The sequence below is a fragment of the Lissotriton helveticus genome, chromosome 8 (genome assembly GCF_964261635.1).
Source record: "Lissotriton helveticus chromosome 8, aLisHel1.1, whole genome shotgun sequence".
Classification (NCBI taxonomy): Eukaryota; Metazoa; Chordata; class Amphibia; order Caudata; family Salamandridae; genus Lissotriton; species Lissotriton helveticus.
Window position 1 is genome coordinate 1,468,983,094 of NC_136069.1, and position 13,424 is coordinate 1,468,996,517.

General features: G+C 47.7%; 1 protein-coding gene across 1 annotated transcript in view; it reads left to right on the forward strand.

Moving 5' to 3' along the window:
• The window catches only part of URB1 (URB1 ribosome biogenesis factor), a 703,763-nt gene that overhangs the window by 448,938 nt on the left and 241,401 nt on the right, over nt 1–13,424 (forward strand). The window lies entirely within an intron of this gene.

Here is a 13,424-nt window from a genome sequence, read left to right on the forward strand (position 1 = left end):
GATCTTAGCAGCCAAGCCCAGCTTAAATATTTAGCCACCCCACAAGCTGACATGGTATTTACATCTGCTCGAAGAATTCTGAGGGCAGTCGAGTGATTCCTGGTCTCGAGCTATCGACAGACAGGTCTCAACCACTTCAATCTAGGTTTAGTGTAGGCCGGGCATACAAAGAAGAAGTGTGGAATACCCCTACACAATATGGGCAATCAGCAGACGTTTGGTTGGGAGGTTTCCACTTGCTTGTGCGTTCATGAACAGGAAGAGTTCCCATTCTGAACGGAATGAAGAGGGCCCTGTCTCTAGGTTTCTGGATAAAATCCAGGTAAGGCTCAAGACGAGGCACTGTCTTGTGCTGGCGGAACTCGTCAGTCAGTCTACCCAGATTAGGATCTCTATGATCCTGTTTATCAATCCATGTCCAGTATACTCTCTTAATTTCCATTTTAGACAACGGGACCCCTGACTCCCATGCAATATTGAGGCCGGTGGCCAAAAGAAGCCTTTTTATATTTGCTAACCAAGCGATCTTGTCAGATCCCTGGAGATTCATTACTTCTTTTAGGCCATCTGCATATCTGGATAACTCAGGGGTATGCCAAAGGCGAGCCCAGTAAAGAAGGGGACGCAAGCTGATTAGGTCCTTAATTGAGCGGTGGCCCTGGTCACTCAGAAGGGGTTTGCTAGGCGTTCCCCTGGGAAGTGAAACAAGCTCTCTAAAGAACTTGTTTTCTGCTGTCACAAGGGCGTCTACATTATTGAAGCCCCAGAGCTCGGCTCCATATAATGCGCAGCCTACAGCCTTTCATAGATCTCCAGGGCAGGGGCGATAGGTCTGGAGATTGAGGCTCGGTGCTCTCTCCCAATAACTCCCACAACCCGCTTGTGGCTTAGGGTCATTTTTTCAATGTGCGGCTGCCATTTCAATTTGTCCGAGATTCTAATCCCCAGGTAGTCAAAAACTTTAACACGCTCTAGGGGCACCCCATCAAGTGTGAGCGTGGATTTAACCGACCTGCTCGGATTACAATAAAGGAGCTTCGTTTTGATGGTGTTGATTACTAGGCCCCTCAAGTTACAAAAAAGACAGAACCGATCTAATAACTTCTGTAAGCCCGCCGGAGTTTTCGATACCAGCAGCGTATCGTCCGCAAAAAGTAATGCGGGGACTTTATCACCAGCCAAAACAGGGGCATCGGCATTGATTTCTGATAGAAAAGAAACCACCCCATTCACAAATAGCGTGAATAGGGTTGGAGCCAAGACGCATCCATGGCGGCCGCCTCTATTCACAGGGATTTTGTCTGTTTTTTGTTCCTGGGTGCCCCACCTGATACGAGCATAATTTCCGTCTTGCATACGGGCCAAGAGGTTCAGGATGGGCAGGGGAAACCCCAACTCCTGCAAGACCATCCAAAGACGCTCTCGTGGAACCAGGTCATAGGCGGTCTTCAAATCAATAAATGCGAGATAAAGACCGCCCTTGCCAATGGTTACAACCTTCCAATGGAGTAATACCAGCCTAAAAGCCTGGTCGATTGTGCTCGTGCTTGCCCTGAACCCCGCCTGGAATTGCGAGATATTATTCTCCTCCGCCCACAAAAGAATCCTCTCCAAGAGAACCCTACCAACCACCTTCTGACCAGCATCAATAAGACTTATTGGGCGAAAGTTGGCAGGGTCCCCCCTGGGCCCCTTCTTATAAATGGGGATCACCTCAGCCCCTTTCCAAGAACTTGGGACTGGTGATCCCTCGAGGAAGGCATTAATCAGAAATGCAAAGTATATGGCCCATTGCTCAGCATTGGCTCGAAACAGATCTCCTGGTATTCAGTCCTGTCCCGGCGCCTTAGCTGATACAATTTTGTTTAGAGCCGCCACCACCTCATTTTTCCCTACAGGGTCAAAGGAGCCTGGAGGGGTCAACATAGATGCCATAGAGTGACCTGAGTGCCCACTTCTCTCTATAACCTCGTTCCCTGTATACAATCTCCTTAAATGATCAAACCACTCCCTGTCAGTGATGTAATAAGGGATTTGGTCCGGGTCGCAACCATTGGATTTTCTTACCAATGCCCAAAAGAGCTCGCCATTCTTAAACTGGCTCGCTGTCTTCAGGCTAGCCCAGTATGATTCCTCCCATGCCCTTTTCGCCTCTAAGATGGCTTGCCTATATTGGAGTCTTGCTGAGCGTACCTCAGCAGGATTGCGGGTTTTGATAGCAAGTATTAGTATGGACTTTTTCCTCCTGCAAACCTTATTGAACCACTGCTCTATTGGTTTCCTGTTCGTGGGGTACTTTTTAGGGGCCCGGGTCTCCAGAAAGAGAGAGCCCATCAGGTCAATTGTTTTAGCATAAATTGTCTCCACCCCAGGGGGCCCCACCTCATTCGTACAGGCTACAGAAAGTTTGAGGTTCTGGTAACTTACAATTTCCCCAAGGGCACTAATTTTCTGTTCATTCAAAATGAATTTTTGCCATTTGATATAACTTTCACAGTTAGATGGGATAATTGCCTTTGTTAGCATCCGAACTCTAGTACTAATCAGATGCTCCATATTTTGCAACAATTCCCGCATGCAAAGGGACAAAGGATTATGATCGCTGTGAATAGATGGGATGACAGAATATCAATCACATATTTCCATAACCTTTTATCAGCCAAAATATAGTCAATTATGCTTGGACAGGAAACCCTATTGTATGTATTGGCTCCCAAATAGTCAGAGGGCGTACGCCCATTAACTGCTATTAGACCGTGTTCCAGCGTTAGTGCATTTAATTGTATGACAATCGGCGACCATTTCTTCACTGGCAGGATCAACAATAGTGGTATGCCCCATCTAGCATCCTCATCATGTATTCCTACAACATCATTGACCGCCAGAGGCTCAAATGTATAATTTAGGTCTCCGGCGATCAAAAATAAGGAGTCAGAAGGGCAGGATGAAAGTATTTCAGACAAAATGGAGATGGTTGGGGATTTTGCCCCCCTTACAAGCCTCTGACATAAATGTTAAAAAGTTCCAAAGTGACGCTGTCCTTTGAGTCCTTAATTGTTAGTCTCAACAGGTCCGGTGATACACATGGATGGTGAGTAATTTTACAGTTGAGCGCAGCCTTAACCCAAACTATCAGCCCTCCAGATGGACGGCCGCGCCCGGAGGATATAGCTGGTACATGGAAACAAGAAAAACCTGGCTTGTACAATGGCTCAAGACTCCATGTTTCCTAGAATATACACAGATCATAGTCATCAATAAAAGGATTCCAGTCCGGTAGGGATAACTTTTTACACAAGCCTGCTATATTCCACGAGACAATTTTGAGATTCCTAGTGGAGCCGCTACAGGGGATCAACCCACCTTGAGAGGAATCGGGGCCTTGACCATTTTCTATGTTGCCCCCCCGAGTTGCTACAACCGAGATTGGCAGTTCGAGACCTGGGAACTGAAGAAGCCTAGAGGGACTGGTAATTCTGCTTCGTGGTGGGGCAGTTGTATTTGAGGAAACCCCTACATGTACATGAAGTCAATCGACAGCCTCCAGTCCACTAAACCGGTTTTGACTAAGGGTTTGACTCGGGGCTAACAAGGTCTCGAGCCGACCCACATTGGTCAATCTCCTCCCATTCCGCTGTATTAATGTCCAGCCGTCGCCTGTAGTTGGAATATAACCTGGGTGATAAAAATAGGACAAAGGGAGGGATAGAATAGAAGCGCCTGGGCTATGCTGTTTCCAGCTACAGATATGTCCCACTGTCCTAGGGTCTTTAAAAGGAACTAAAACACAACCCCCCCTAATGTCCTTAACCGAGTGTCCCACCCAGGAAACCCTTTGCACCATAAGTATTTTACTTGAAATATGCGTTGGTAATTGTCTATATTTATTTAGCCAGTCAATCACCTTGTTCCTTAAGGACAAAAAAGATTCTTGATAGTCCTTTCTCAGAACCGGGACCCCTGCTAAAACGGCCAAGTATGGGCTTACTTCTGGTGGTAAATCGATATTAATTCCCCCCCATCAGCAGGCTCCTTAGGAGCCCCGTCAACCTCTGTCAACCGTGCTAAATTACTTTGGCTTGATGTTACAGCTGTAGCTTTTACTGGTACCTTAATTAAAGGAGCAGCTGCAGCCTGTTTAACTGTATTCGAAACTAGCGGGATTATTGGATCAGTAACAATTCCCCCTGTCCGAAACTCATTTGAGGGAGCTGCGGCCCTAACTGTGTTTGCCTTTTTCAGGGAGTCAACGATTCCCAATGATATAGACTCGATCTTACTTAGCTTCTGTTCAATCTTAGATAACCTATCTTCTACTGGACGAAGGAGTTTAAGTAAATCGCCTATCTTGGCCAGTAAGGGGTCCTCCATTTCCACTCCACTCTCTAGACTCTTATCCCCATCCTCAACCTGGGACAGCACTCTCATTGGTGTGAGATCTTCTCTAGATGTGTGTACAATTGCCTGAGTAGTCATGGAAGCCTGCCTCTTTTCAGCCATTATTGTTCCCTTACGTTTGGGCAGCTTCTCCTTCTTTCGATCGATAACAGTGACCAGCCCCTGTTTGTGCTTTGGGATAGCCCCTTGACGTCTTTCACATAGTTGCCTGGTATTGTGCTCCCTGACAGGGCTGGCCTCAACTAGTAACTTGGGAGATGTTAGCAATAACAAATCGGAGGCCATAGACTGATTCCCTGTAAAGGAATGGTCGAGGTCACGAACTGCTAAGCCGGTGTTTGGGGATCACAGATGCACCAATATTACTGGTTTGACCAAGCTGGTCGGGTGTTCATGCATTAGCAATATGCCCCATGGATGACCTTCTGGCAAGTACCAAGTCCTGTGAAACCCGCCTCTCCATCAGCGTGAACCCCTGATCTATAGCAGTATTAACCTTGGTAATAAACTTATCTATGGATCCAATTAGGTTTGCGTTGGCCACCTTAATCCTACCATCCTTCAGAGTCATTGTGGTAGAAATAAAGCGATGATATGAATATAAAACTTACAGTCAGGACCTCCGATGTGGAGATGTAAGGGGGGTGGCCCGTCCCTGAGCGTTTTTGAACGGGCTTAAACGGGCCCGCCCTTGGCCCGGGCTTCGCCCGCGCGCGTCCCGCGGATCGCGTAAGTAGTCACAGATATATACAGGAAGGTGGAGGGCGGGAAGAGGCCCCAGCTGCGGCGTTGGAGAGCATGCTCAGACTGCTGGTCCTCGCAGTCCCGCTCTCGATGGTGGAAAGCTGCCCCCAAATCGGCACAGAGTCACAGTAAGCCGGTAACGTTAGTCCCAGGGAAGTGGCTAAAGTAAAAATCACAAATGCGCCCTTCAAACACGGCTGCAAGCGGCTCCCGCGAAGCGGGGGCCGCGAGCCGTTATATGGTGCTAGGAGGTGGAGGGCGAGAAGAGGCCCCAGCTGCGGCGGTGGAGAGCATGCTCAGACTGCTGGTCCTCGCAGTCCCGCTCTCGATGGTGGAAAGCTGCCCCCAAATCGGCACAGAGTCACAGTAAGCCGGTAACGTTAGTCCCAGGGAAGTGGCTAAAGTAGAAATCACAACTGTGCCCTTCAAACACGGCTGCGAGCTTGGAAATGATCATTTTTGAAAAAGTTTCATCTATCAAGTTCAGTATTGGTTTTATTCTTTTCATTCAATGTAAAAAAAAAATCATATTTAAAACATAAGTCAATTCTAGCAATTGTGTTTTTCTGGTAGGCATTCATTTCACATATTGACCATTAAATATATATATTTTTAAATACAGTGTTTCTTATTACAAATCATCTTGAATTTACATTCTAAAATCAAACTTGTTGATTGATTAACATATTAATAAATCGTTTACATACATTGCTCATAGTCATATCAAGCCTTTAGGAAGCAACAGGAAATATTACATTTCTTATGTTATTGGTAAGTTTGAGCCGTTTTGGGAAGCTTGCAAAGATAAAACTTGTGATCATGTTCTCCTCTCCTTTTTGAAAGACTGACAACATGACTCATCTGGCCCATACCTTTATTAAGTGCATTGATCTTCAATCCCGTAACATAAACATAATAATAAACACATTTCCAACATAACATAGATGCACTGTGTAGATCTGTATCACTGCTCTTACAACAGTCTTTTACACATCACCACATACTATCCTACAACAGGGCACGTCAAAACAGGATTATGAATATACATCAAAAACAATGCAACTGGGCAGTATGGTGCACAGCATCACTTGTTCTACCAGCTGCCTACCACACACCTGCATCTGACAGGCAGTGAGCATGCTTACCAACCGTAAAGATTTGCAAGTGATTTATTACAGCTGTTTAGTTTCACCTTTCAAACTCAGACCATATTTAAGGTAAGATAATCAAATCACCTAACGGAGATATATTCACATTCACTCTACTGACAGCACATCTCCACATACCAAATCAGACTCCTGTGCAGTAAAAGCTTCTGAACCATTTGAAAAACCATTCCTGGATCTGGAAGTATCTATGATACAAATCTGTGATTGATTGCTTGCTATAAAAATGTCAATTAAAAATAATAAATTCTGGCCTGGAAATTAAGTATAGAGTGTACATAATACCACAAAAATGTTTCTTTTTTAAAGTGCACTATAACCAAACTTTATTTTATACATTTTCTTTACAAACCAAATGCAGTTTATTCCAGTCCAGAATTGTTTTGGTTTTTACAAATCTAATACAACATCTTTATTGTTTATCATGTCAAGACTAGTAAACTTTTGGAGGTGGATTATGTGATCCCAGACAGCTTGCTGCTGTTTTAATCAGTCAAAGTGTAACAGTTGCCTGTCTACCTTCTCCTTTTTCATTTGTAAATACAAATAATTTCATTTTTTCCTACATAGTTTCACTCCAACAAGGAATAGAATGATTTTTTCTTTGGCTGAATTGAAATATGTATTCAGTTGTTTTAAAAATAATTAGATTGTCACAGGAAACCATTTTGCATAACTGTCAAGTAGTTCAGGAGATGGATCACACTAGATGTTTCCCAACCATTGTTGGAACAGATCTTAATCTGCTGTTTGGTATACCAATCCTGGATGGAGATGAGTTCTTAATGTGCTTAAAGGGGAAGAGTCCCTTCTTCAAAGGGGTGGAGATTCCCGCTAACATCTCATTGTATGTGGCAAAGACCTCTCTTGATTTATCCATCGGGTCTGGACTCATAAGCCCAGAAAGAAGATTGTTCTGCTGCAGTGCCTCTTCCAGTGGGTTTTGGATCAGGTGATCAGATTTTCTTTGCTAAGACTAAATGGTGGCCATTAGTATTGTGAAAAGTCAGTTTCTGGAGATGTTTTGCACCTAGATCTCAGGGCACATAAAAAATAATATAGTGTTTTGCATTTCATTTTTTTGTGCCACTGTCAGCCAGTGTAGTTTTTATGATGGGAGTGATGTTGGTCAATTTCTGTACCTTTAAATAGAGCCTTGCTGCTTAAATGTACATCGCATTTCTGGATGCCATTACTAGCCCGGACAGCATAAAGACCCTTGTGACTTCTACTCTATATCTTAGGTTTTCTTTCTTACCTTGTGTGTGCTTGATTGTGACCGAAGCAGAGAGACACTCACTAAATAATTCAAGAAATACTTTTTAATTTCTAAATCATTTCGCACAACAGTTGAGCAACACAGTTTTCAACACAACCCAGTTTCCTGGAATACAGCATGCTTTTTCTTCACCTTTAAATGTATCGCTGTTTTGTCACCTTCTCTCCACCTCTGTCTCCAGCCTCCCTACCATTGTCTCCATCGCTTTTCTGGAATACTGCAGAATTTGAGAACTACATACAAGCATATAATTAAAATATATGTTTCATGCAATTATGAGTTCTTTCATTTGAGCATTAGTACTACAAGGGCTTTATAGATGCTTATTTGTGGGTAGCAGATTTATACAGAGGTTACTTCCTCAACTCTTAAGAGGTTATTATTTTTTTTTGTTTCGATTTTTCTATTGTAGATTTCAAAGTAAAATATATGAGTGGCCGGCATATTCTTCAATAAAGCTTCACAAAAACCATTATAAAACAAACAGACAAAGTTAGAAGACCTGCAGTCATCCCCGACATATTGACTTTGCCAATGCTTGTTTAAATCTTCTCATCAGCTCAATCTCATTGTCGCAGTTTTGAACAAAAGGAAAGGCTGTGCCTTCCCTCCTAGCGTTTTCAGTCGATCGAAGGTCACTCTGATAAACGTCCATTTCAACAATCACAATTTCTTGATTGTAGCTGGAAGGGAGTCTTGGTGTAAAAATGTAAACAACATAGCTGCTGAATTATGATGCAGGCAGTCCTTTTTGTTTCCCTCTCTTGTCTCCTGTTGTATGTAGAGATGCCCGGATTTAAGTCTTGTGGGTCGTGCCGCCGTAACATGTCAGTCAGTGGCAGACCCCCACGATGTGTGCCTCTACTGCCTGGCGACCGACCATGTCTCCAGGAACTGTTGAGACTGTCGAGCCATGGCCCGAAGGCTTTGCGGGAGCAGCACCGGAAGATGCTGGAGGTCCGGCATTCCTCTCACCGCCGCTCCGGGTCTAGGGGCTGTTCACAGGAGCAGTCGCTCCTCGGGCTTGAAGTCGTCGCCTTCAGATTCCGGTAAGCGACGCCATAAAAAGAAGTCAAAGAAGCGTGTTCGCTCTCCGACGTCCCCCCGTCACTCCCCGGAGGTGGACGAGGGAGACAGGAGCTTTTACCCCTGCGGTTCCTCTGGAGCCGGGGAGTCCTGCGGCCTACCTGCTATACCTGGGTCCGTCGGCAACTCCCGAACAGATGCAAGAGTTTCTTGCTGCCATGGACCGCCTTTTTAGGCCCCGGGCTCCCGGCACGCCTTTGGGCCCCACGGTCCCGTGTCCAGATCCTGTTGGCCCGGCGGCTCCGCCACCGGCGCCAGCCCCGGCGCCACAGGATCCTGCACTGCTGGCTCTGGCCCCAGCGCAACAAGGTGCAGAGCCGCCGGCTCCTACCGCGGCACCGCACTGGGTGCCGTTTATCCCACCCCTGCCCCGGTTCCCGGACCATTTTGTTCCGGCCTGGGATCCGAATTGGGATACGGCTCCGGCTCGGCCCCGGCCGGCACCGTTTTCGGCACCATTCCCGGCGTCGCTTGACCCTGCTCCGGGCCTGGCGCCGCGACCGGCTCCCTCTACACCGGTGCCTGACGAGGACTGGGACGGATCCGAGGACCCCCTTGTCCGGCAGTGTGACTCCGAGCAAGATTGGGTGGACGAACTTGAAGTTGCAAGCGAACTTGATGTGTCTTCTGACCCGGGGTTTGCCTCTCCTCCATCTACTATGGAGGAGGGTGCTTCCTACACCGTGGTGCTGTGTCGGGCTGCGCAGGCTCTTAATCTCGACCTCCCTACGGTGGCCCTTAAAACCAACCTCCTTACGGAGGTGCTCCAGACGGTGTCTGCGTCATCGGAGCCGCTGCTCCCTTTCAATGAGGCCCTCACCGAAGTCCTCTTGGGCACTTGGTTGCGTCCGGCCACGGGGGCGTGGTGGATAAAAATTTTGCTAGGCGTCAACGCCCGGCGCCTGGTGATCCCGCCTTCTTGACCACTCACCCCACGCCTGAGAGCCTGGTCATTCAGGCCTCGACGTTGCAGAGTGCCTTTCCCACGGCTCCGCCGGATAAGGACTCTAAAAGGCTGGACCAATTTGGCAAGAGGTTGTTCTCAGCCAGCTTGGGGTTGCGGTCGGTTAACACCGCCTGCTTGTTGGGCCGTGTGGGATTCTGTAACTCGGGTCTTGCCTCAGTGTTCTGAGGAGGTCCAGGCTGTCCCAAGCAATTGAGGAGGGTAAGGATGCGGCGAAGTTTGCCATCACGTGTGGTTTGGACACCGCTGATAAGTTTGGCAAGGCAATTTCTACGACTGTGGCGTTGCGGCGCCATGCCTGGTTGTGTTCCACTGGGTTCTCACCCGATGTCCAGAGCTCGCTCATGGACCTGCCCTATTATGGCTCTCGCCTCTTTGGCGATCAGGCTGACAATGCCCTGGAGCGCTTTAAAGACTCTCGGGCCACGGCCAAGTCTTTGGGTCTTTCCACAAAGAACCCTGCCACTCCTGGGATTCGTTCTTTTCGTGGCCAGTCAGGGGCACCCAGTCACGCTCTTCCAGCAAGCCTGTGCAGAACCAGCTTCGCCGCTGTCGTGAATTCCGCAGGGGCAGGTCTGGTAACCAGCGCGCGGGTCAATCAACTTCCACCCCCGCTGCTTGCGCCTCTAAGCCTTCCTAATCCCAGCTTCAGGGAGCACCCCATGCCGGCGGGTGGCAGGATCCGCCACCACTACCACCACTGCCGCGAAATTACATCAGACAAGTGGGTGCTGCAGATCATCGGCCAAGGTTACGCACTCCCCTTTCTGTCCTCCTCTCCGGCCATGCCACCTCGGTACCACCGCATGCCGGGGGATCATTTGGTATTGCAACAAACAGGGTGGGGTGGGGTCGTGGACCCTATATCAGGAGGCTTTGCGCCTCTGGACATGGCTGGAACATCAAGGCCTTGGTGGTTCAACACCTGGCAGGTTCTCTGATCGCCAGGGCGAACGAGAACTCAGCCGCCGGTGCATGGTGGATCACGAATGGCGTCTGAACTCGGACGTGGCGCAAAGTCTCTTTCTGCAGTAGGGAGAGCCTTGGTTAGATCGATTCACCAACGAAGAGATCGCGCAATGTCATCAGTTCTGCGTGTTGGAATTTCCAAGACGGCACTCTCTCGGAGACGCTTTTCGACGCGAGTAGAGCTGCGGTCTGTTGTACGCCTTTCCGCCTATACCACTTCTGCCCAGAGTGCTGAAGATGATCAGGCGTGACCGGGCCCAAGTCATTCTTGTGGCTCCGGACAGGGCTCGATGGGTATGGTATCCTGAGCTACTCAGTATGAGCATCGATCCCCCGATCCGTCTGCCTCTTCCGGAGGATCTTCTGTCACAGCAGCAGGGGACGGTCCCCACCCGAACCTGTCCAGCCTCCACTACATACGTGGAGATTGAACTGCAACAGTTGACACCTTTCGATCTTCCTCCCGAAGTCTGTGATGTCATTCTGACAGCCAGGCGTCCCTCCACCAAAACGGTGTACGCCTGCAGGTGGAACAGATTTGTGGCATGGTGCGCAGCAAAGGCTGTGGATCCCCTTTCTGCCCCTCTTTCTGAGGTTCTTCTGTTCGTTCTCTCTTTGGCCCAGCAGGGCTCTGCTCTGGACACTATCAAAGGTTATCTTTTGGCCATCTCCGCCTTTCTACGGCTTCCAGATCAGCCTTCTCTTTTTAAGTCCCCAGTTGTTACCCATTTTCTTAAGGTCATTACGCATACGTTTCCACCCGTACCCTTCATAATGCCTCCGTGGGACTTAAATCTTGTCTTGACTTTTCTGATGTGCGCTCCCTTTCAGCCCCTTCATAACTGTCCCTTACGTCTTCTCACTCTAAAGACGGTCTTCCTGGTTGCTATCACCTCTGACAGAAGAGTGAGTGAGCTCCAGGCCCTTTCTTCCAAACCTCCTTTCCTTTCTATTCATCCGGAAAAGGTGGTTTTAAGGACCCGCCCTTCTTTTCTGCCAAAGGTTGTCACGCCCTTCCACATTGGGCAGACCATCACTGCCCACCTTCTTTCCGCCATCATCCTTCGAGGGAAGAGGAGAGGCTCCACTGTCTGGATCCAAAACGTACGCTCGCATTCTATCTGCAGCATACACAGCAGTTTCGGGTGGATGATCAGCTTGTTGTTGGTTACGTGGGCGCCAAAAAAGGTCGGTCTGTGCACAAACGGACCATCTCGCGGTGGTTCGTTCTGTGCATCAAAGCATGTTACTTCTTGGCTAAAGAAGGAGCCTCCTGTGGGGCTGCGTGCCCATTGACCAGGGCAACTGCAGCTACTACTGCCTTGGGATGTGGCGTTCCCTTGCAGGACATTTGTCAGGCAGCTACGTGGGCCTCGCTGCACACGTTTACCAAATACTACTGCCTTGACAGTCGGGTTCGGAGAGACGGCTTCTTTGGCCGTTCTGGGGTCCATGACTTTTTGGTGTAATCTTGTTCGCAGACCCACCACCGGGGTTGGTATTGCAGGGGTATCTATTCTAAGGTAAGGAATCTATCACAAACGTGTCTCTTTCAGGTGCACAAGTTACTACTTGTGTAGCGATATATCTGGTATCTGTAAGAGACATTAGTTAGTGATAGATCCCTTACCGCCCCACCCATCCTCCCCGTTCTGCGAACTGATTACTAGGGTTAAGGTCATCCCCTTTTAGGGCCCTAGTTTTATGCACCAGTGGTCCGTATCTTGCATGGCTTTGCGTTACGGCGCGGAAAATAGTGTACAGAACTGACATCAGCGCGCATGGGTGGCGCCTAAGTAGTCTCTGTGACGTCATCTCGGCGCTTACGACGCCATTGACGGACGCAGAGCCGCACGACGCCACAAACCGACACGCAGGGGTACTACTTAGCAAAACGTTCCGGATCCAGTCTGACGCCTGGGGAATATTCTAAAGTAAGGAATCTATCACTAACTAATGTCTCTTACAGATATATCGTTACACAAGTAGTAACTTGTGCTTTAAACCCTTTCCATGAAGGTCAGAACATCTGTTCTTAATGTTCTGGTCTCATGAAAGCTCAGATCCCTGAATAATAAATTTTTCAGCAATGGTCAGAGTTTTAAGACCCTAGGATTTTCTATGTACAGGTAGGAGGCCGCTACCCTCTGTCGTTGTATTAGTTGTATAGAGCTAAACTTGGGGAAAACCACATAGGAGAAAAACAACGAATAACTGTGGGTCTAAAAACATAAGACTATGTGTGTGTAGCTGGCTATGTGTCTGTTTCAGAGTGTGAAGTGAAGACAGACTTAAGGACAATTACCCATTATGAAAATATGTCCATCAGGTACTGAGTGCATGTACTATGAGAAATGGGCCAGGTTCGGTGATTGCACTTCCAATGAAACATTTCCCAGGAGAAGAATCTCTTGAAAAGAGATAAAATTAGGTATTTGTATCATCCAATGAAACACCCCTTGCTTCCACCAGCATCTTTAACCCTAGCCAAAGCTAGAGAAAAAGACAGTAATGCATGTATAATTGTTACCTTTGAAATATTGAAGCTTAGTCAGCATCCTGTAGAAGCGGGAGGATGACTGTTCATTATGTGTGCTGAGGAAAAACCCAGCATTAACTAGCTAGAATTTCAATATATGGCTTCCTTTAACAATAAATATTTGGTCAACTGGAAATAGCTCAGTCACCATACAATTAGTACCTGAATTGTTTTGCTTCTCAACAGAACACACTGTACACCGACGAACACTGGGTGGTTATCCCAAGGCATGTTAGGGTAACTGCAAACTAGGTATATGAGGAAACCCACTAGAATACT